Below are 24326 nucleotides of genomic sequence, written 5' to 3' on the forward strand. Positions count from 1 at the left end.
TGATTTAAAACGAGAAGAACTCATTCTAACACTACATGACATGGAAAATGAGTATCAAAAGCTTGCATCATCATTTGAAAAATCAGAGCAAAGCAAACTGATCCCACAGACAATAAAACCAAAAGTGATGAATCAGTTGATGGGTTGAGTCTAAAAAGGGAAATTGCTGAGTTAAAAGCAGAGAGAGACAAAAATCAGTCATTAATCCAGAAGTTGATTCTTGAAAACTCAAGACGGACTGAGCTCATTCAGTCTTGGAACAAGTCATCTACTGCACTGAATGAGATGCAGGATTCACAAAAATCAGTTTATGATAAAACTGGTTTAAGGTTCAACACTCAAGGAGAAATGTATCCAAATGATACTCAACCAAAGCTAAAAATAGACAAAAGGAAATACATTCACTTTGTCAAAGCAACAGTGGTACAAGAACAAATTGAGCCCAGTAAACTGATTGAGCAACCTACTGAGAATATGAACAAGGCTACAAGATATGGGATTGGTTATAGTAAAAAATTCTCAACTGATTCACAAAGTCAGTCATCAAAGAGGTTTCACAAGAACTATTCGAATATCTATTTCAATTACTATAACTGCAAGCCAGTTCAGAAGAGATATAGACTGAACAATCAGTTGAATAAAGCTACAAACACATATTGTATCATATGTACACTACACACCAAGCACACAAAATCCGAGAAAAACCATTTGGAATACAGCTACTAGAAAGCCTGTTAGACTAATCAAGTGTGGGTTCCTAAGGGACTAATCAGCTCAGGACCCAAATAGATATGGGTACCAAATTATATTATGTGTGTGATTGCATGTAACAGGTACAAACAAGAACTCAATATGGTATTTGGACAGTGGATGTTCACGACATATGACAGGAGATGCAAGTACGTTATCTCAACTGATCAAATACAGTGGTCCAAACATCAGTTTCGGGGACAATTTCAAATGTAGAACTGTGGGTAAGGGTAAGCTTATCCATGGTAACTTTACTTTTAAAGATGTTCTATTAGTAGAAAACCTGAAGTATAACTTGATTAGCATCAGTCAGTTATGCGACAGTGGATTCTTAGTACAATTTGACAAAAACTCATGTTCAGTCAAAACTTCAACTGATGAAATCATACTAACTGAAAAACGTTGTGGAAACACATATAAAGTCAGTTGAATGATCAAACTTATACACCAGTTTGTTTTATTTCTTCCAAATCATCTAAAAACTGGTTATGGCATAAGAGACTAAATCATTTAAACTTGAAATCCATTGCCTATCTGAGTAAACATGAACTTGTAACTGGTTTGCCCAAAATAGACTTTACAAAAGAAAAACATTGCTCAGCATGTCAGTATGGTAAACAAATACGATCCTCTTTTAAAAACAAGGGCTGTAAATCTTCATCCCGATGCTTAGAACTGTTGCACATGGATCTTTTTGGTCCTATACCAGTCATGAGATTAAGAGGAATGAAATACACCTTGGTAGTCGTAGATGATTTTTCAAGATTTACTTGGGTTATTTTTCTCAAATCTAAAGACCATACTGCTTCGCAACTAATAAATCTCTTCAAAAGACTTTTAAATGAAAAATCAGTTGGAATTGATAGAATCAGATCTGATCGAGGAACTGAATTCATCAATCAAACTCTTTCAAATTTCCTAGAAAATGCTGGAATTAAGCATGAGCTCTCAGCAGCCAGAACTCCTCAGCAAAATGGTGTATCTGAGAGGAGAAATCAGATTCTTAAAGAAGCTGCTAGAACAATGCATGCTGATTCTGGTATTTCTCAAAGATTTTGGGCAGAGGCAGTAAACACTACGTGTTACACTCAGAACAGATCAATGATTAATAAGAATCATATGAAAACACCATATGAGATCTGGCATGGAAGAAAAAGTATAATTACTTATTTCAAAATATTCGGCTGTAGATGTTTTATTCTTGATAATGGTAAAAATTATTTAAAAGCGTTTGATGCTAAATCTGCAGAAGGAATTCTTGGATACTCATCAGTTAGTATAGCTTATAGAGTCTTCAACAAGAAAACCCTAAATGTTGAAGAATCTGCTCATGTTGATTTCCATGAAACTAAACTAACTGATAAGCCAACTGATCAAGTTGAGCTAGTTGATCGATTTACAGATATCAGTTTGGAAGATGATGACAAAAATGAAAGTCATGGCAATCAAAACATACTTCAAACACCTGAACCAGAAGTACTAGACCAATCAGATGTGCAGGAAGTCGTTGCTGATGATCAGTTGATAGAACATAATGATAACATTCAAATACCAGTTGACGAAGCACCAACTGAGACTGAAAACTGTGTTCAGTTACCAACTGAAGAAATTGCTGATACAACAAATACTGAGTACAGATGGAGAAAATCATATCCACCTGAACTGGTAATAGGAAATCCATCTGATCCAGTAAGAACTCGCAATCAAATGCTAAATTTATTTATCTATTCAGCCTTTGTTTCACAACTAGACCCGAAGAAAATTGATGTAGCTCTTGCTGATCCTAACTGGGTAAATGCAATGCAAGAAGAACTAAATCAGTTCACTTATAACAATGTCTGGAACTTAGTTCCAAGACCAATTTCAAAAACTATTTTAGGTACCAAATGGGTATACAGAAATAAACTGAACGAGGATGGTTCAGTTGGACGGAACAAAGCAAGATTAGTGGCAAAAGGATAAAGGCAAGAAGAAGGAATTGACTATGATGAGACGTATGCTCCAGTTGCAAGACTGGAAGCAATCAGAATTTTTCTTACTTATGCATCACACAAGAACTTCAAGGTCTATCAAATGGATGTAAAGAGTGCATTCTTGAACGGTCAACTACAAGAGGAAGTATATGTTGAACAACCCCCAGGTTTTGTAAATCACAACTTTCCTGATCATGTATATCATTTGAAAAAAGCCTTATATGGCCTTAAACAAGCTCCAGAGCTTGGTACGAAACTCTTTCAAAATTTATAACTGATCATGATTTTTTTGTTGGATCAGTTGATAAGACCCTGTTCAAATTTGCTAAGAATGATCACATTTTATTAGTTCAAATTTATGTTGATGACATCATATTTGGGTCAACTAATCCCAAATTATGCGAAAAGTTTGCTAAGCTAATGCAGGATAAGTTTGAAATGAGCATGATGGGTGAACTGACATTCTTTCTTGGACTGCAAGTGAAGCAACTGGAGACTGGTGTATTCATCAGTCAAACTAAATATACAAAGGAGCTGCTGAAGAAATTTGGCATGGAATCATGTTCAGCTGCAAATACTCGCATGAGCTCATCAGTAAAATTGGACACTGATCAATGGGGAATATCAGTTGAGGCGACATTATATCGAGGTTTAATAGGTTCATTGTTGAACTTAACTGCCAGTCGTCCTGATATTGTATTTGCTGTCTGTATGTGTGCTAGATTTCTAGCAAATCCTAAGCAATCACATTTCTCAGCTGCTAAAAGAATTTTGAAATATCTTAAGGGTACACAAAATGTTGGGTTATGGTATTCTAAAGACTCTACTTTCGATTTAGTTGGATATTCAGATGCAGATTATGCAGGATGTAAGCTTCATCGTAAAAGTACAAGTGGATCTTGTCAGTTTCTAGGAGATAGACTGATCTCTTGGTTCAGCAAAAAGAAGACATCCATAGCTACCTCAACAACTGAAGCAGAATACCTTGCTGCTGGCAGTTGTTGTGCACAACTGATCTAGATCCAGCAACAACTAAGAGATTATGGAGTAATTACAAATGAATTGCCCATATTTTTTGACAATACGGGCACAATTGCCATCACCTATAATCCAGTTCTTCACTCAAGGACCAAGCATATAGATGTCAGGCACCACTTCATTAGAGATCATGCTTTGAAGAAGAACATTAGACTGGAGTATATTTCAACTGAGCAATAAGCAGCTGACACCTTCACCAAACCATTACCCGAGACTAAGTTTTCTTCCTTTCACAATATTCTTGGTTTAATTGACTTGTCTTAAAATTATTATTGATGATGGTTTACTAATAAATTTATTTTTGCAGAAAATAAGAACATAACAAAAAATTGGAAATGATACTTTATTAAGAATAAAATCTATTCTATCTTACAGAAGATAACTTAGAACCAACTGAATCTTGCCATTCTGTAATCCAATTATTCAGCTCAAAAATTCGGATTCTAGAAAATGATTCAGTTGTATAAATCTTCTCAATCACATGCCATTCCTTCCATAGCATTTCTTGTAACAGAACATTGTCATCAACCAGGTCTGTAACATGTCTGACTTCAAAACGATTAATGTATTTTCTTGCTGTTGCTGCTTGAGCACGAGAAGGAGCAGCACCACTACTACTCACCCTCTTCAAATCATGAATTTTGAGCCATGTTGACATCACCTTAGTCAAGACATATTCCTCCATCATTTTCTTCATCTCTTCTAAATAAGGACTTAATTGTTCAGTAACTTGAATATGCGTACTGCTGCATGCATCAGAATTGCTTGAATCCGACATATTGAATTGTTATTGTCTCACATTTTATCTCTCTCGTCTTATTTATAGACAGATGACATTAAATGTTGAAGAAACCAAAGAGTCTCAAGTCAACCGAAGCGTTTTTCTTATTTACCGAAGCTTCTTATTTATCAGTTGTTCATTATCAACTGATATCAGTTTTTCATTTATTACTTAATGCTTAACTGATTTCAGTTCATAGTCAACTTATATAAGTTAGTCTTTCATCAGCTCATCGGTTTAAGTTCGCAATTCATATAAAACAACTGACGAAATTTATCATTTGCAGGAAAGAGAAAAACAAATTTAAGCTCATATAAATACTTCATTCAACCATAAACGTTTGCACGGATTACATCATCATATTTTTCCTCTACAACAATTATCCACATTTTCAACCAAGAGGATAAAGGTGCGGTAGATGTCTTGACAAAGCTGTGAGAAACAGCTATGCGCTTAAATATTTTCAGTTCTTTCGAAGCATTAGCTGATAGATATGACCATCCTTAAAGATGTCCACCCACACAGCTATGTTCAAGTTTTCCCTCACTTTTTTCAACTCTGCCACCAGTTCGGGAGTGGTAGCCTCTCCAGTATTATACAGGAACTCAAGCTTCTGTAACTTCTCCCTGTAGTGAAGACTCTTATAGAATACTTCATCTTCTATAACAGCCTTCCTGGTCTCCAGAGCAAACGGCGAAGCACTCGAGCTACTCGTATCTGCCATTCTTTTTGTCTTGAATATTTTCACCAATATGACTGAAACTAACCGTGTTACTTCTATTTATAGGAGAAAATCATGGAAGCTGAAGGGCTGTCAACGTTTCAGCAAACGATAATCTTTCTAACCTTTAAATTTACTTTATATCGTCACTTTGATTATTCTATGCACCGATTAAGGGGGAATAATGGTTTTAAGAGGTTAACTGAGAAGACAAATGTTAGTAAACTCTCAACTGAAAGGACACAGTCTTACAACTGATCGTTCAGTTGGGTATTTCATTAATCTTCTCATATAAGTTAACAAATTAACCATATTATATTCCAAATCAAGTGACGTGACTGTCTGCTATCTAATGATGTATCTTATTTTAAAAACGTGTAAGCATTTGAACCGTTTAAATTGTACACACGCTTACAGCACACGTACACACGTTTTTATTCAAATTTTGATTAAAATTTTGATGGACTGACACGTGTCCAGAATTTTAAAAGTCACATACATATAAATAATTCCCCGCTTCAACTCAGTTTTCTTTCTTACGCGTACATCATCTCTCAGAGCAAACTCATACATTCAGAGCTTGTATTTCGCAAAAATTCAGGTTTCCTTACTCTCAGCAATGGCAAATCAGATCCCTGCTCATATATTGAACGCTATGGCTATCAACTTTGAATCAGCTTTATCAGTCGAAAAAGTCAATGTGAAAAATGTATTTCTGAAGCTTGAATCAGCTGGCTGAGGATATTCTTGGGGCAATACTCGCAGGAGATTTACCCAAAAGAACTCCAGGACCTCTACTCAAATGGAAATATCAACTCTGATGGAAACATCATTTCCACTATTAATGGTCAGTTGGTTACCATTTCTGAAGATTATTTCGGAGAAATCTTTTCATTACCTTCTGATGGACTGGTACACCTTGCTGATGTAAAAGCGTCAGATATAGAAGAAATGCAAACTGCACTCTCTGCTGATGGACGAAAAATCAAAGTTTCCGATCCTAAGAATGAACTGAAGCATGAGATTCAGTTGTTGGCTGATATCGTAGCCAAAGGCCTATTGGCTAAGGCAGGATCGTATGCTGCCCTGACTTTGGAAAAGTTTCAAGCTATTACGGTTATTATGACCGGAAGAAAATTCAACTGGAAGCAACTTATTTCCAGTATCTTGAAGAATATGTTTTCCTCCACCAAGCAATCCAAAGGATTTGCAGTGCCGCTGAGCTATTTGATGAAAGTCAAAGGGTTGGTGGCTGATGATTTGGAGCGATTATCTAAATTCAAAATTTTCAATGGGAAGAATGTTCTGCCACCCAAGACTAAATTAGATATCTCTCCTGATCAGTTCGTGAAGATCAAGAAGGAGATTGGGACGCAATAGGATGCTCCCAAATCAGTTAAACAGGCAAAGACATTGGCACAACTGAAGACAGTTAAAAGAAAACTGATTATCAGTGAATCTGATTCCGAGAAGACGCCCTCTCCAAAACTTGCCAAGAAACCAAGAACACAAAGGACAAAATTACCAACCACGGTAGAATCTATTCCTACTGAAAGGCCGAAATCTTCGAATGCCCAACAGCCTATCAAAGCAGTTCCTTTGAAGGTCAGCCCACCAGAAATCTCAGCTGATGCAACAAAGGAAACAGTTAGGATCAAAGCTCCTCTAATCCATATCAATCGTCCTACTGTTCTTGCACCTGCCATACCCAAAGGTGTGAGGCCCGAGGTCGAAGAGGGCGGGGGGTGATCGTCGGTGCCATCAGTTACACGGACAATGAGCGGCTCCTGGCAGGCTTCTAGGTGGAGGGAACATGAATGAACCGACCCACACGGGAATGAGAGGGATTCCAAGACTGTTCAATATAATGGACTGTACAGTTGAAAATGGCTTAAAATATTTCATTTGTACTACTCATATCACGAAGGTGCATCTTCTTTTCGGTAGCTCATCACATAAGAACTCCAAAGTTAAGCGTGCTTGACTTGGGGCAATTTTGGGATGGGTGACCTCCTGGGAAGTTTCCTAGGGTGCGTGTGAGTGAGGACATAAGCACGCTGAAAAGACTAGTCTTGATACAGTGAGGACAGTCGTCGAATCTGGGGCGTTACAGTTGCATGTGAGGCCCGGGGCCGAAGAGGGCGGGGGGTGATCGTCAGTGCCATCAGTTGCACGGACAATGAGCGGCTCCTGGCAGGCTTCTAGGTGGAGGGAACATGAATGAACCGACCCACACGAGAATGAGAGGGATTCCGAGACTGTTCAATGTAATGGACTGTACAGTTGAAGAGGGCTTAAAAGATTTGATTTGTACTACTTATATCACGAAGGTGCATCTTCTTTTCGGTAGCTCATCACATAAGAACTCCAAAGTTAAGCGTGCTTGACTTGGGGCAATTTTGGGATGGGTGATCTCCTGGGAAGTTTCCTAGGGTGCGTGTGAGTGAGGACATAAGCACGCTGAAAAGACTCATCTTGATACAGTGAGTACAGTCGTCGAATCTGGGGCGTTACAGTTGAATGTGAGGCCCGGGGCCGAAGAGGGCGGGGGGTGATCGTCGGTGCCATCAGTTGCACGAACAATGAGCGGCTCCTGGTAGGCTTCTAGGTAGAGGGAACATGAATGAACCGACCCACACGGGAATGAGAGGGATTCCGAGACTGTTCAATGTAATGGACTGTACAGTTCAAGAGGGCTTAAAAGATTTGATTTGTACTACTCATATCACGAAGGTTCATATTCTTTTCAGTAGCTCATCACATAAGAATTCCAAAGTTAAGCGTGCTTGACTTGGGGCAATTTTGGAATGGGTGACCTCCTGGGAAATTTCCTAGGGTGCGTGTCAGTGAGGACATAAGCACGCTGAAAAGACTCGTCTTGATACAGTGAGGACAGTCGTCAAATCTGGGACGCTACAGTTGGTATCAGAGCCAGGTTCTCTTAGTACGATGTGGTTCAGGGACGAATCAAGCGGAAGCTGGTGGGCATGTGAGGCCCGGGGCCGAAGAGGGTGGGGGGTGATCATCGGTGCCATTAGTTGCACGAACAATGAGCGGCTCCTGGCAGGCTTCTAGGTGGAGGGAACATGAATGAACCGACCCACACGGGAATGAGAGGGATTTCGAGACTGTTCAATGTAATGAACTGTACAGTTGAAGAGGGCTTAAAAGATTTGATTTGTACTACTCATATCACGAAGGTTCATCTTCTTTTCGGTAGCTCATCACATAAGAACTCCAAAGTTAAGCGTGCTTGACTTGGGGCAATTTCGGGATGGGTGACCTCCTGGGAAGTTTCCTAGGGTGCGTGTGAGTGAGGACATAAGCACGCTGAAAAGACTCGTCTTGATACAGGGAGGACAATCGTCGAATCTGGGAGGTTACAAAAGGTATAAAGATTACAGATCTGGTGGATACTACTTGAACTGGATTGGAAATTCCACACATCCTAAGTACTGAAAAAGGCGAGGGAAAATTGATTGAAGAACCCAGGCCATCCAATTCCATTCAAACCCATATTGACCTTGTTTGGGAACATGTTAATAATTTTGCAGCATCAAAACTTCAATCCTATGATGCCTGGACCGCTTACAAAACTCAGATTTTTGCGAAGCAGCTGAAAAAGAAATCCCAGCTGAACAAGTTTATCAAACTGGAAACAATTGTCCTCAAAATGGTCAAAGCTGCCACAATTGTTCGGGCTTTGGAGAGGAAAAACCTATTTTTTTGACTAAATTCGAGCTAAGAAGCTATCTAAACTGCTTTAGAAATTGAAGGCAAACTACATTCCCACCAATCCAACTGCTTATAATGATCGAGCTGTGATCACTCAGCTAGATACAGATCTTACTAGCTTGCAAGCTCAGATAAAAGTGTGGGAAATGAATCAAGAGTTAGTTCTTCCTGAGGAAGCCTCTGAAGAAGAAGAACCCTCCTCTCAGCAGAAAGAGCCACCCTCAGAACAAAATATTGTTACAACTGAAGAAACAGTTCAGAATGTGCCACAATCATCTGCTGTGGAACATCAGCTGTACTCTGAAGCCGAGTTGAATTTTGCCAACATTGATCAAATTATTCAAGCAGTGGTGACATAATCTATTATTAGTGAACCCATTTATGAAGAAGTTGATCACTCAACTGATCAAATCACTCAAGAGGTTCCTACCTCAACAGAAGCACCAGTTTAGCCTGTTGATTCTGAACTAAAGGAGCAAACAGTGGTGCCTACTCAATCACCAAATCAACAGATTGCTGAGAATATGGAGGCATTGTTGATTTCTTCTGAAAAACTTCCAACTGATGAACCAACACGAATATCAGAGGACTATCAAATAGATGAATCAGTTCATGACCCTCTCACTGAAGATCTTATTCAGCAGAAAATCCCAATTACTGATCAACATCAATCGTCATCTCCTCCATTCCAAGTAGCAGTAACTGAAACAGATGTTCAAGCACAGACTGTTTCTGAAACGATACTGTCAAGTCTCACATGAACCAAGAACATCTGATCAGTCACCTCCCCTTCAATCCACAGAAATGGATCTTGTCCTTGAAGAAATCCAGAATATGCAACACAATATGTAGCAGATGATTACTGAAATCAAGAAAATTCAATCCACACAATTTTCTCATACTGTCAAATTGGATTCTTCAATTGAATTTGATTCAGCAAAATTGAAAGACATTCAAGCAAACATGGAGTCTCTTACCCGAACTGTGGATGAGATGAAGAATAACAAAGGTCTAGCTCAAAGTCTCTATATAATCAGTCAACGAGTTGAGCGATTGGAAACTTCTGTTTATAAAAAAATGGAATTGCTGCAGACTTCTTTACAATCTGCTGTCTCAAGTATCTCCTCAGATGTCAAAATTCTTTCCACTGACGTTCGAAAATTATCTATGAAGATGGAGTTGTTTGACAAAAAGGGGGAAGAGATCAAAGAGATTCTAGAACAACAAAAGAAATCTTTTCGTTGAAAAAAAATCTATACAGATTCGTGTAGTCCATTATTCAGTTGATCAATCTCTTATTTTATCTACAATGAGTTCAGACGTTCAGTTATTATTTACTTAGTTTTTTTCAAACACCATAAATGGGGAAATTGTTGGAAACTAAATTCCGGAGTTTGACAAAATATGAACCAACTGAAAATACGAACCAACCGATCTAGTAAACTGAACTCAGCAACTGATCGAGTAAACTGAACTCAGCAACTGATCGATTAAACTGAACTCAGCAACTGCATCTAATAAACCAATCTACGCAACTGAAACACAATTCAGTTATTCTCCTCATCAGCGAATCTGTAACACGTCAACCGATAGATAATACATTCAGCCGTATGCTTTTAAGCTAAGCATGCTTCAACTAAACATGTCTCGGGAAAGAACATTCAACCGAAAAAGAGACATAGAAGACTGCAACTGAATATGAAATTCCGCACTTCAATCAATACATCTTAGAACAACGCATTTCGGCTAAAGCAATTAAGACGCCGCATTACAATAAATGAAGCAAACAATTACCAAGGAATAATGAAGTGGCAATCAACGGATACAAAGATTCAAATATATCTCAAGTTACCGTTGGAAGGGAAGCTTATAAATATGACATATGAACAGCTGAAGGACAAGAAGATTACTCTATTAAAAAGCTTGCTGTTATTTTGCCAAAATCTCAGCTCACTCTTACTTGATTTATTCGTAGCAGTCAAAGCAACAATTTGAGCTCACTAGCACTTTGTAATAATCGTTAAATTCGATAGTGCTAAGATCAGTTACGCACTGGGAACATTTTGTAAAACTAAGAGTTTCAGTTTTTGGCAGTGATAAGTCCAAACTTAAGTGGGTCAGTACAAATCTTGTATTCGATCAAAGCCTTTTAGTGGAAATCATATCCTTGAGATAGAAAGGGTGATGTAGGAGTAATTGAAATCTCCGAACATCCAGAAACAATCCTTGTGTATTTTATTTCAATTTTGTATTCAATCTTTCAGTCAGTTAATTTCCGCAACTACTTTAGTTTAACTGATTGTCATTGACCAACAAGATTCCGAGAATCAGTTTGTCACCAAACTGAACTCAAAATTCGAAAAGATCAGTTTTAATTGTGAGTGTTTATTCAACCGCCCCTTCTAAACACTCTTGATACGTTAATCGATCCTATCATAAGGAAAGGAATCGTCCAAAATTTTTTCGAAAAATACAGGCGCGCCCGAGCGGACATAAGGTTCTGCCCGGGCGAATGTCTTGCGCAGATTTTTATTTTCACTTTCTCTCTGACGTGCCCGAGTGGATATAAGTTTTCGTCCGGACGGATGACTCTCGAAAAAAAACTTCTTTCTCACATCTTGGAGGCGCCCGGGCGGACATAAATATGCGCTCGAGCGGATGACTTTCGAATTTCTCCCTCTCATTTTCAGTTTCTTCACAAATCTTCTGCATTTTCACCAACTAAACACACGAGCAACAAGAAAATATAAATTATACTAAAATAACACAAAATGCATGAAATCTAAATCATAAATGAAACACAACGGGACACAACACGATAAGAAAAACAAGTAAAATACACTTATATCTAACCCCCAATACTAACCTTTTGCTCGCCCTCGAGCAAAACAGGTGACAAGACAAAATGGAACATGACACAAAGTAGCTCGACAGTGAATTCATAGTCATCAACTAGGCTCAGCGAAACTCAACATATTCCCTTGTCGATCAATGTATAAGCAAAACTTTTCGCACTTTCTTTGGTCTAGACACTATTTCAAATAAAACATGAACGTGTATGTGTGTGTCGTTAGCTCTAGCATCGTGAATGACAGAGCGATCCATTCTCAACCATTGTCAGAAATTTAAATTATCCTGTCAGTGTAAATCTTACTCACCACATATTTCTCTGCACTCAGTAACCACAAACAGCGATTTTTTTTTTCTGATTTGGAATACAATAATAAAAGGACTATATTAGAACCTTTCATTTCAGATTCAAATCCACGTGTTTTACATTTTCAGCATCTTATCATGTATGATTCTAGTTCTAACATTTGTGCAAAGACAATTCAATGTTTTAAATAAAACTTCATGTCTTTACCACAGTATGTGCTAAAGGTAGTGCGAATACATGACAGACAGGGCATGTATCATCACTTCCTAATCATTCTTGGCTAACAAGTACTACTCCAAATACTGTCGGCTGACACAAACCAATGCAAAAATGACTAACACTGAATGCCAAGAAATATAACCAACATAGAATAAAAAATGAACAAACGAAACAACACCCATCCACCCCCCAATACTAACGTCGAGAAGTGTCCCCAAGAGACAGCTATTGCATAAAAAATGGGTGTAATATAACCTAAGCATGCAACAGAAACAGAAATAACTGAAATGATCTAAACGAAATGCAAGAAATAAAAATAAGGGACATAAGTGACTCCCCTCTCAAAGATCAGCCTCTTTTTGCGCCTCTGGGGGATTGATGCCAACTTCCGGCTCTGGTGCATCGCCATAGTGGAACTGAAACGGTGGCGGGAAAGCGGGCATGGGTGGTGGGAGAAGGGCTGGGTCAATACCACCGTGGCTTAGGGACAGACGCAACATGGCATCAGTGGTGGCCTGATATGTCTGACTCACGGCCTGCCACTGTAACTGATGGTCAGATAATGCAGCAAACTTGTCCATCCGGTCCTGAAGAAGGCGCCTTCGAGGTCTGGGGGTCGGTGTTTGTGGCTGCTGTGGCATGGGATCAAAAGTAAACCTGTCCCATACAGGGCCAAACTGCGGGAAAACCTTCTGCTCTACTGCTATTTTATGTAGCCAGCTAGCGTAATCAAGGGCCTTGGTCGGTGGCAACCACTGATCGTCATCCTGAAAAACGACTCCAATGCCCGCACACAGCTCGGTGATGAGGTACGGGAAGAATAATGCCACATTCGGATTATGAATGCTCAGCTGGATCTGTGAATGAATAATCCTACCCACATTGAGTGGCATGTGAGTGATCAGTGCGTAAAGCAGCAGCCCCTCTCCCTCTGTACTTCGCTAGTTTGCCCGACTGACATCAATCGTGTGGCCAAAAATGCATACCACATATCAGCAGGGACTAACAAATATTTTCGGAGAAGCAATTGTATGATCAAGGTGTCTTCCATGGAGACCTTGGATAGCAGATGCTGCGCATCATCAGGTCTAATTTGGGTTCTGCTGCCCATGCCACATATACCGAATCATCCACAGCTGTGTCTCAAGCACCCTATTAATTTCTCCCGAACTAAAATCTACCAGCTTTCCTCTCACAAATACTCTACTATCGCTCCTCTCAGCCGCATTAGCATAGAATTCCCTCACCAATGGTACCACCGCGGCTTGCGGTTGTGATATGAATCCACCTAACTCCACCTCAAAAGCTATCTCATGAGAGGAGGATTGTGAATTCATATATATTTTGCCCAAAAGAACTCTTGCTAACCGATGTGGGACACATCATTCCCGACTCCTTTAGACCGCACGTCCTCGTGCCAACTCCTTCGTTAACCCGCACTCCAGGGCACTTTCAGGCATTCCCGACCCCTTTAGACTGTACGTCCTCGTGCCAACTCCTTCGTTAACCCGCACTCTAGGGCACTTCCAGGAATTCCCGTCCCCTTTAGACTGTACGTCCTCGTGCCAACTCCTTCGTTAACCCGCACTCCAGGGCACTTCCAGGAACATGCACCCACACGACCAGTCAAGAGTATGGTTCTGATACCATATGATATGAATCCACCTAACTCCACCTCAAAAGCTAGCTCATGAGAGGAGGATTGTGAATTCATATATATTTTTCCCAAGACAACTCTTGCTAACCGATGTGGGACACATCAGGTTGGCTACAAAATTTTCCCCAGCTTTTATTCTCATTTTCATTTATAATAAATATGTATTGCACAAGCTGGAAACCACGTTCTCGAAGCAGATCTCTATGTATTTTCGCATGTTCATAGCGTTCCCTAGCGGCATCAGTCACAAATAATTGAGAATTACGCGATGAAGACGAAGAAGTGGTGTGACTTACCCGAGATTTTTTAGGTGCCATTGTGGATTATTTGGGAAGAGCAAGGAGCCCGGAGTAGGAGTCATGTTGATGGAAGTCGGGGCAGCCGAAAGCTTCAGCAGCGGCGGGAAAAGAGCAGCGGCGGTCGGAGAATGTCAGGGGCGGCCGGAAAAAATACTTTGGTGGCCGGAAAAATGCTTCTTGATGCTTGGTGAAGATGGAAACCCACGATTTTTACCTGAAATTGGTACCAAACAAGCTATGTGAGTGAAATTTGAGTGAGGAGGCGGGTGGACATTTACATCCGCCCGGGCGCGCCATTTTCAAATTTTTTTTAAAGTCGAGAGTTATCCGCCCGGACGGACATAAGTTTCCGCCCGGGCAGATAACTCTCGACTTTAAAAAAAATTGAAAATGGCGCGCCCAGGCGGATGTAAATGTCCACCCGGGCAGATACCTCACGGCATTTCATAAATTTTTGATAAAAGAAGCGCGCCCGAGCGGACATAAATTTGCGCCCGGGCGGAAGCTTCACGGCTTTACACACTTTTTTTAAATAAAATTAAAAAACTAAAAACATAAATAAAGATTGAATTAAATGCAAGATAAGGGAAAGAGGTAGTTTTCAATTTATAGTAGAGAGCTGGACTGTCAGTCAGTTTCAGTTCGGATTGTCTCTGAACCGGATGATTCCAAGTTGTGGCTCAAGTGTGCCACCCATGTAGTGCTTCAGTCGCTGGGCATTGACCGTAAATGTCTCATCCTTTCCATGTTGCAGTTCAACAACTCCCGATGGGTAAACTTTGGAAATCACGAATGGACCAGACCATCACGACTTCAATTTTCCGGGAAACAGTCGCAACCGGGAGTTGTAGAGCAGGACATTTTCACCTTCTTTAAATTCTCTTTCGATGATCCGCCTATCATGATATTTCTGTCTTCTCTTTGTATGACAGTGTAAGATCATATGACAGATTCTGGAATTCCTCCAACTGATCCAGTTGAAGGAGAAGTCGTTCACCTGCATCAGTAAAGTTAAAGTTCAATGCTTTTGTTGCCCAATATGCACGATGGTCTAACTCTACAGGCAGATGACATGCTTTACCAAACAGTAACCTATATGGTGTAGTGCCTATAGGTGTTTTAAAAGCAGTCCTATATGCCCAAAGAGCATCATCTAACCTTACAGACCAATTTTTTCGACTGAAACCTACCACTTTTTCTAAAATCCGCTTGATTTCTCGGTTAGACACTTCCACTGGACCACTCGTTTGGGGTGATATGGGGTAGAGATCTTGTGTGTGACATCATATTTGATCAAAAGCTTTTCAAATAATTTGTTGCAAAAATGGGTGTCACCATCACTAATGATTGCTCTTGGTGTTCAAAATCTGTTAATAATATTTTTCTTCAAAAATTTCAAAACCACTTGAGCATCATTAGTGGCATATGCTTCGGCCTCTACCCACTTTGACACATAGTCAACCGCCATCAAAATATATTTTTTCGTGAACGAACTGGAAAACGTTCCATGAAGTCTATCACCCACACATCAAAAACCTCACACTCAAGAATATTATTTAATGGCATTTCATGACAGTTAGAGATGTTACCTGTCCGCTGTCATTTATCATAGGTAAGCACATAAGAACTGGCATTCTTAAAGAGAGTTGGCCCATAAAAGCCATATTCAAGTACCTTATATGCCGTCTTTGTTGGTCTAAAATGGCCACATACCTCACAGTCATGACAATGATTAAGAATTTGATTGAACTCCTCCTCTGCAACACACCTTCTTATCATGGAGTCTGCACAGATCTTAAACAAAAATAGTTCCTCCCAAAAATAATGTTTTACGTCAGAAAAGAATTTCTTACGTTGATGAAACGATAGATTGGGTGGTGGTGTGCCTGTGACAAGAAAATTAGCAAAATTTGCATACCAAGGACAGTGTCTCACCTCAAATAGCTGCTCATCAGGAAACCAATCATTTATAGCATGATCAACACAATCATTACTAATCAGCTCCAACTTAGATAAGTGATCCACTACCACATTCTCGACACCCTTCTTATCTTTTATTTCTAAATCAAATTCTTGCAACAGTAAAATCCACCGAAGAAATCGTGCCTTTGCATTTTTCTTAGAAAGTAAATATTTCAGTGCAGATTGATCTGTGTAAATAATGACTTTGGACAAAACAAGATATGCGTGAAATTTGTCAAGCGCAAATACTACTGCAAGTAATTCCTTTTCAGTTGTTGCATAATACAATTGAGCCTCATCTAGGGTCATACTTGCATAGCAAATTGTATGAAATACCTTGTTTTGCCGCTGGCCAAGCACAGCCCCCAACGCAGTATCACTAGCATCGCACATGACCTCGAAGGTTAGATTCCAATCTTGTGTCATCAAGATAGGAGCCGTCACAAAGCGCTCCTTCAAATCCTCATATGCCTGTAAGCAGTTAGAATTAAAATTAAAAGGCACATCTTTCATAAATAAGGAAGATAGAGGTTTGGCAATTTTTTAAAAATCTTTGATAAAACGCTGATAAGAATCGACGTGGCCTAGAAAGCTTCTAACTACCTTTATGGATGTCGGAGGCGGTAAGTACTTGATAACCTCCACTTTTGCCTTATCCACCCCTATTCTATAATGTGATATCTTGTGCCCCAACAATATTCCTTCTTGTACCATGAAATGGCACTTTTCCCAATTCAGTACCAAGTTTGTCTCCTCACATCTCATCAATACCACTTTCAAGTTCTGCAAACATTCATCAAAAGAAGAGCAAAAAATCGAGAAGTCATCCATAAATATCTCAAGAAAAGTTTCTATCATATCATGAAATATAGCAGTCATGCATCGCTGAAAAGTGGCAGGGGTATTACAAAAACCAAAGGCATCCGTCTAAAAGCAAAAGTGCCATAAGGACAAGTGAAAGTGATTTTCTCTTGATCCTCAAGCGCAATCATGATTTGGTTATACCATGAATACCCATCTAAAAAACAATAAAACTCATGACCCGCTAACCTCTCAAGCATTTGATCAATGAAGGGCAGTGGAAAGTGATCTTTACGGGTAGCATTATTTAATTTCTTATAATCAATGCACACACGCCATCCCGTAACTGTCCTAGTGGGTATCAATTCATTTTTTTATTTGTGATCACAGTAATCCTATCTTTTTTCGGCACACATTGAACATAACTTACCCATGCACCATCAGATATAGGATAGATAATTACTTCATCAAGGAGTTTTATATTCTCTTTTTTACTACCTCTTGCATATTTGGATTTAATCTTCTCTGAGGTTGCACAAGAGGTGAGTACTCGTCTTCCATCAAGATCTTTTGCAAGCAGACTGACGGGTTGATCCCTTTGATGTCTGCCACCTTCCACGCAAAAGCACTCTTGTGCGCTTTCAAAACTTCGAACAGTTTATCCTCCATTACATCTGTCAAAGAAGAAGAAATAATCACATGAAGTTTATTATCCTCACCTAGATAGACGTATTTCATATGTGGAGGTAATGGTTTGAGCTCCAAAGTTGGTGGCTCCTCTAGACTTGACTTCTGGGGGGGTCAAGTCTCTTCGATCCCCCAAGTCCTCTAATCTCATCCTTATTGACCTCTTCCATGGCTGGTTGGCATTGAGGTATACCACTATTTCGGCTTTCTCTTCGTCCAATTTATCTTCTCTCAGTTCAGTATTTAGAGTGGCTTCCAAAGGATCTCTAATAGAACCCTGCACATAGTTAGACACAAGAGCATCAAAAGCATCAGTTCTATAACAACTATCAGAGTGCAGTGTGTGCTTAAGTGCATTAAAAACGTTGAAAGTATTCTCCTCTTCTCCCACTCTCAATCTCAACTTCCCTTCTTGCACATCAATCAGGGCCTTTCCAGTTTCAAGGAATGGTCTCCCAAAATCAAAGGCATCTCCACATCCTCCATGTTAAGTACCACAAATTCTGCAGGAAAAATAAATTTGTCCACTTTCACTAGCACATCCTCAATCACTCCTCGTGGATACTTAATAGATCTGTCAGCTAGTTGTAAAGACATCCTCGTTGGCTTAGGTTCTCGTAATCCAAGTTTCCTGAATACAGATAAGGGCATAATATTAATACTTGCTCCAAGATCACACAAAGCTTTATGGAAAACAACATCACCAATCATGCAAGGAATAGAAAAACTCCCTGTGTCTTTTAGTTTTGGTGGGATTTTGTTTTGCATCAAAGCAGAGCAATTTTCAGTTAATTTCACCGTAATGTGATCCTCCAACTTCCTCTTATTAGCTAATATGTCTTTCAAAAATTTAGCATAACTCGGCATTTGCATCAAAGCATCAGCAAAAAGAAAATTGATATGCAATTTTTAAATACCTCAAGACACTTACCGAATTATGCATCAAGTTTTTCTTTTTTCAGTGTTGCATGGAAAGGAGGAGGGATAACAATTTTAGATTGTGCAGTGGGTGCTGGTGTAGTGTTAGAAGACTTACCTTTAGATGTCTCAGTCTGTTCATCCGGCACTTGATTTTTTTTCTTTTTCTCTCGACTCTAAAAATTTTCCACTCTTCAACTCAATGGCCTTCACTTGCTCTTTTGGATCCGTCTCTGTGTTACTTGGCAAGGTGCCTGGTTCTCTACTTGCTATCATCTTCGCTAACTATCCAATTTGATTTTCTAGCCCCTTTATCGATGCATCTTGGTTTTGGAGTCTAGTTTCGGTAGATGAGATGAACATAGACATCATCTGCTCCAAATTGGATTTCTCTTCTCTAGGAGGATCAGATTTGCACATCGGTTGTTTCCCATATGGTTGTCCTCCTTGTGGTTGATTTTGACTGTTTTGACCTACCCCATGCGAATTTGGGATGTTGCCTGCATCCAAGGTTACATGTGTTCAAATATTGATCATTCCTTGGACGGTTTTGGACTCCTACTTGATTCACATGTGCCCCTTCTGGCACATAAAAAGGACCACTTTCTTGAAAGTCCTTAACATAGTGTTCTCCTCCGAATATCTCTTGCAGACGCATAGCCGTATTGCCTATATTCAAACTATCCAGTTTCATGTTCAAGACATCAAGTTGTGCAGTAATAGTGGAAATGTCAGTTACCTGGTCAACTCCTACACTTCTTCGCTGGTTAATCCTTTCAAATTGAGGATATAGCTTCTAGCAGCCATCTCCTCCAACCACTCATATCCTTCCACAACAGTTTTTCTCAACAGGTTCCCACAAGCAGCAGCATCTATCATAGTACGATTAGGAGTAAGCAAGCCATAATAAAAGGCTTGAACGACTAACTCAAGTAGCAGTTCGTGATGGGACATCTTCGTGATAAATCCTTGAAGCGCTCCCATGCCTCATATAAAAATTCCTGCTCGAATTGAGCAAATGTGGTGATGTTTGCCCGCAGGTTCATAGTCTTAGATGGAGGAAAGTATTTAATGAGAAACGATTTCGCCATGTCCTCATGTGGTGATCGAACCTACAGGCAAACAATTCAACCATGCTTTAGCTTTATCACGTAAAGAGAAAGGGAATAAATGCAGTCTAACAGCATCATTAGAAACTCCATTAAATTTAAAAGTATCGCAAATTTCAAGAAAATCTGCGACTGTGGTGTTTGGTTCATCTACTGCAGATCCTTCCAAACTGGACTTGTATTCTGAATCATCTGAATTGTAGCTGGCCTAATTTCGAAGTGGTTTGCCCGTACAATAGGCCTCACAATGCTGGGCGTTTGCTCCATCCAAAAAAAGTTGGGCATACTCCAGCATCGGTAAGCGGCCTTTGGCATCTACAACATGTCTAGCATCAGAGCGATAAGAACGCCCAGTACAAAAGCATGAGTATACAAGCCTAGATGAAATGCACATGCTATGATATGATACCAGGGTAGTCAAGAAACAGGAGTAACAAAGGATCTCAAAATGCTCAGTCTAGAGGCGCCAAGTGGATAGTGCCGCGCGGTACTCCTCTGGGTCACTGCATCCACTACAAGAACAGACGTGGACCTAAAATGTCCCGGATCACCGAAGCCCTCCGGACCCGTCGGCCACTGTGTACTCTCGGTGTCCATGCGTCCACAAGACAAGACAGGGCTGAGCGGCCCTACAAGATATAGCTTATCTCGAAAGAGATACAGCTCAACAGTAAAGGCTATCTCGAAGGAGATACGGCTCAACATGAAATGCAACATGCATCATAAAACGTGACATAATAGCATGCATCATATGACATATATCAATGCACCACATAATCATGCAACACATATAAGGATGTATACTCGACCAGGATATCTCGGATAGTACTTTCGTACCTCTATCACAGCAAGCCTAGCCTTACGCAACACCGTTAATCAGGTCTAGAACAAGCCTACGCATCAAAAGCATACCCAATGAACAATACTACCATGCTCGACTAGTAAAACCAGTACTACCAAAGGTTTAGGGTTTACCTTCGTCCGTCGACAGCCCTGTGATGTCGATTGCCTCGTAACTCAGGCGTCGCTACGCTACCAATCCTGGCAGCTCTTGGCTATCGCTCGACCGACAACTAACCCTAGAAACCTTCCAAACTTCTCAAATATGAGACACAACTCAAGAATTTGCAATGCAAAATGAGGAAATCCGAGCACTATTTATAGGCTATGTTCGGATCCACCGAACCCACTTCGGATCATCCGAACTCCTACGTGTCGATCAACTCTTGACACCTCATGATCGGATCCACCGAACCTACACTTCGGATCATCCGAACTTGCATGTAAACCGACGTGTCGATCAACTCTTGACACCTCATGATCGGATTCACCGAACCCACTTCGGATCGTCCGAACTCTTCGGTGCTACCGAACCATCTTCGGTCCGTCCGATCATGACCACGGTCAAAATTACACATTAAACCTTCTTAATCACCATTAATCCGTTAATTACCCAATTTGGAATTCGGGCTACTACATCGCCTCTCCATTAGTTCCTTCAGTCTCTGCTGCTGTCTTCTCCTCCGGAAAGTTCTTTCAATTTCAGGGTCAAACTGCTCAAGCTCTACGTCAAGGGACTTTGACATGCACTGGACGAGATCTCTGTAACAGAATATGGAGTGTTAATTTAATAAAATGAAACAATGCTAAAGAAAATAACTAAAAAAAAATTGTGAATTAACAGTCCCCGGCAACGGCGCCAAAAACTTGATCGAGCGAAACTTGTACTGTGGAATCCTTAATAAAAATATGATTCTGTATGCTCAAAAATTAATCGCAAGTGCACGATGTCAAGTAATAGTATAATGTACGTGAGTACGACTATCGTTCCACTGAAGACTGTATTTGACAATTATTATTTCTAGTTATCAAATCTTTAGCAACGAAAATTTGATTGATTGATTATTACTACTATGATCAAATAAACATGCAAATAAAAATATTCAGGAATTAAATATTGAGATATAATATCTGGAATGGTTGATTTAAAATTCAATGAGAAATGAATTTGTTGGGAATATCGGTTCACCTACACCTCGTTAATTAATTAATTCGTTCGATAGTGACTGTATGCTTCCGACAGGATTTCCTATTCAATTGAACACACTCTCTCGAGCTATGCCAAACTAATTCTACTCAATAAAGTAATTAAATGTCTTTAATTATTTATCAATAGTGAATCGCATGTCGATCTATGAAATCCCCTAGTTTTCGTCCTACCGGACTATGACTATCGGCGTGTATCCAATTTTATATATCTATGTAAATTGTAGATCCACGGATTATACTACTCGTTCCTATCACAAGTTATTCTATCAAACTCACTCGCAATATAAAAACGTTGTTAAAGTTTGATACGCTCTAACAATAGGATAAAACAATAGTAAAATCAAGAATAAATCACAAATCGAAATATATATTAACTAAATCAGACATCGGGGTAGGATCCTCTTAAATCCCAACAAATGTTTAGAATTTAGCTACTCGAATTCATATTAGAAATAAACTAAACTAAGTTTAAATGATAGAAACTAGATTAGAAATACTAGTGCTAGACGAGATCTGCGAAGAACTGTGCCCGGAAGTCTTCGAATCTTTAATTCCAAGCGCAAAATCCTCTCTAAGGCTTCTGATGGCTGCTCAATTATGTCTGAATGATCCTGATTTTGTCCTCCAACCCCTACATATTGCCCATATCCAAAAACTAAGGAAAGGAATCGTTAAATTTTTTTTTCAAAAAATACAGGCGCGCCTGGGCGGACATAAGTTTCCGCCCGGGCGGATGTCTTGCGCAGATTTTTTTTTTTTCACTTTCTCTCTGACGCGCCCGGGCAGATATTAGTTTCCGCCCCGACGGATGAATCTCGAAAAAAAATCTTCTTTCTCACATCTCGGAGGCGCACGGGCGGACGACTTTCGAATTTCTCCCTTTCATTTTCAGTTTCTTCACAAATCTTCTGCATTTTCACCAACTAAACACATGAGCAACAAAAAAACATAAATTAAGCTAAAATAACACAAAATGCATGAAATCTAAATCAAAAATGAAACGCAACGGGACAAAACACGATAAGAAAAACAAGAAAATCCACCTATATCACAGCACACACAAAACTCGAGCAAATAAGGGTTTCATGTCGTGATTTGCACTTTGTTTTGGTCATTACATTCAGCCACTTAATGGGTGGTTACATAAAACACTGGAAACCACCATTGAGATTATATATAACCCTAATCACTTTCATCTTCATTGAGTTATCTTCGTTGTTTGTTTGCACATTATCTTGTTTCACTATTTTTGCTGAGAATATTATCAATTTCATTATCATAGTTAACTGTGACATCGACAAGGTTTTGCGTTGTAAAAAAAATTGGGTTTCTATTGCATGGTTTTGGCTTTCGTTACTTTGAAAAGCATTGCTCATGTCATTAACATCCTTTTCATTTTTCCCTAAATTTGTAACATAAGATCTTTGTCTCAACCCATTACGAAAAGCCAATCCGAAGGTGCTCTTTTCATAGTTGGGTACGTCAAGTACACAAATTGTAAAGTTTACGAATGATTCGTATTACCTTGGACACCAATTCAGATTTACATCGACAATGTTTTAGTTTCCATGAATGTGCGTTCCTAACCTAGGACAAGGATATTTGATAAGTAGTCTGCTTCAAAGGAAGACCAGAGTACTATACGCTAATTATCTCGTCCATCAATCTAAAATATTCAGTTTCAACACCATCACTTGAATGAACACAGACTTGAAAACCCGAATTATCAGTGGCTTTGTAAGTTGTATAATTAACAATGTAGAATTTGAACACATTGAAACAATAACCTCGATAGCTAATAAATTTTAGCAAGGGACCAAATGCGACTTGTTTAATGATAGGAGATAGGAAGTCAACTTGTTGTTTGGTCGCCTACAAGGAAAATATGGATTTTGTCATCAATAAATTAACATGTGCTGTAAATTAAAAATAATATTTTTTGTTGAAATCTATGTACTCTTCTTACGTAGGATTTGAACCATCTTACGAAATATGTCTGCAAATTGGATTTTATCTCATAGTTACTCAACCCAGGAAAATTGTCTCCGAGATAATTTTCGTACATACTGTAATAAAATCATAATGGGAAAATATAAATGTTGGCTACGTCATTAACACAAATATTAAAATATAATATTGCATACCTCACTGAAGACTTGATTTTAATACGATTCAGAAAAGTATAAGTAGCAACAACGTGATATTCATAATCTTGGAAGACACCTAGGTCGTGTAGCGCCAATAGTTCGACCACGAATTCTAAATATTATCAAGATGTCTGCATTTATCTCGTTCACATTATGTTGTTTTTCTTGTTTGATTTTCCGTTGCCTTGTCCGTACTGAATCACCGAAGTAATGCTCAAAAAATATTGATGCCTTGCTAACCTAATAAGCATTGCATATATATCCATCCACATGTGCATTATTATGAACCATGTTCTTCAACTTTCGTAAAAATATTTCAAAAG

The 24326-nt window shown here is 39.3% G+C and overlaps 1 non-coding gene across 1 annotated transcript; it reads left to right on the forward strand.

Annotated features, from left to right (window-relative positions):
• The first annotated feature begins 19635 nt into the window (after nucleotides 1-19635).
• Nucleotides 19636-19740, forward strand: LOC140837566 (small nucleolar RNA R71). The gene has a single exon (XR_012119394.1). It is a non-coding gene; the product is annotated as a small nucleolar RNA R71 (small nucleolar RNA).
• The last annotated feature ends 4586 nt before the right edge of the window (nucleotides 19741-24326 follow it).

This window comes from Primulina eburnea, chromosome 7, assembly GCF_022965805.1.
Source record: "Primulina eburnea isolate SZY01 chromosome 7, ASM2296580v1, whole genome shotgun sequence".
Lineage (NCBI taxonomy): Eukaryota > Viridiplantae > Streptophyta > Magnoliopsida > Lamiales > Gesneriaceae > Primulina > Primulina eburnea.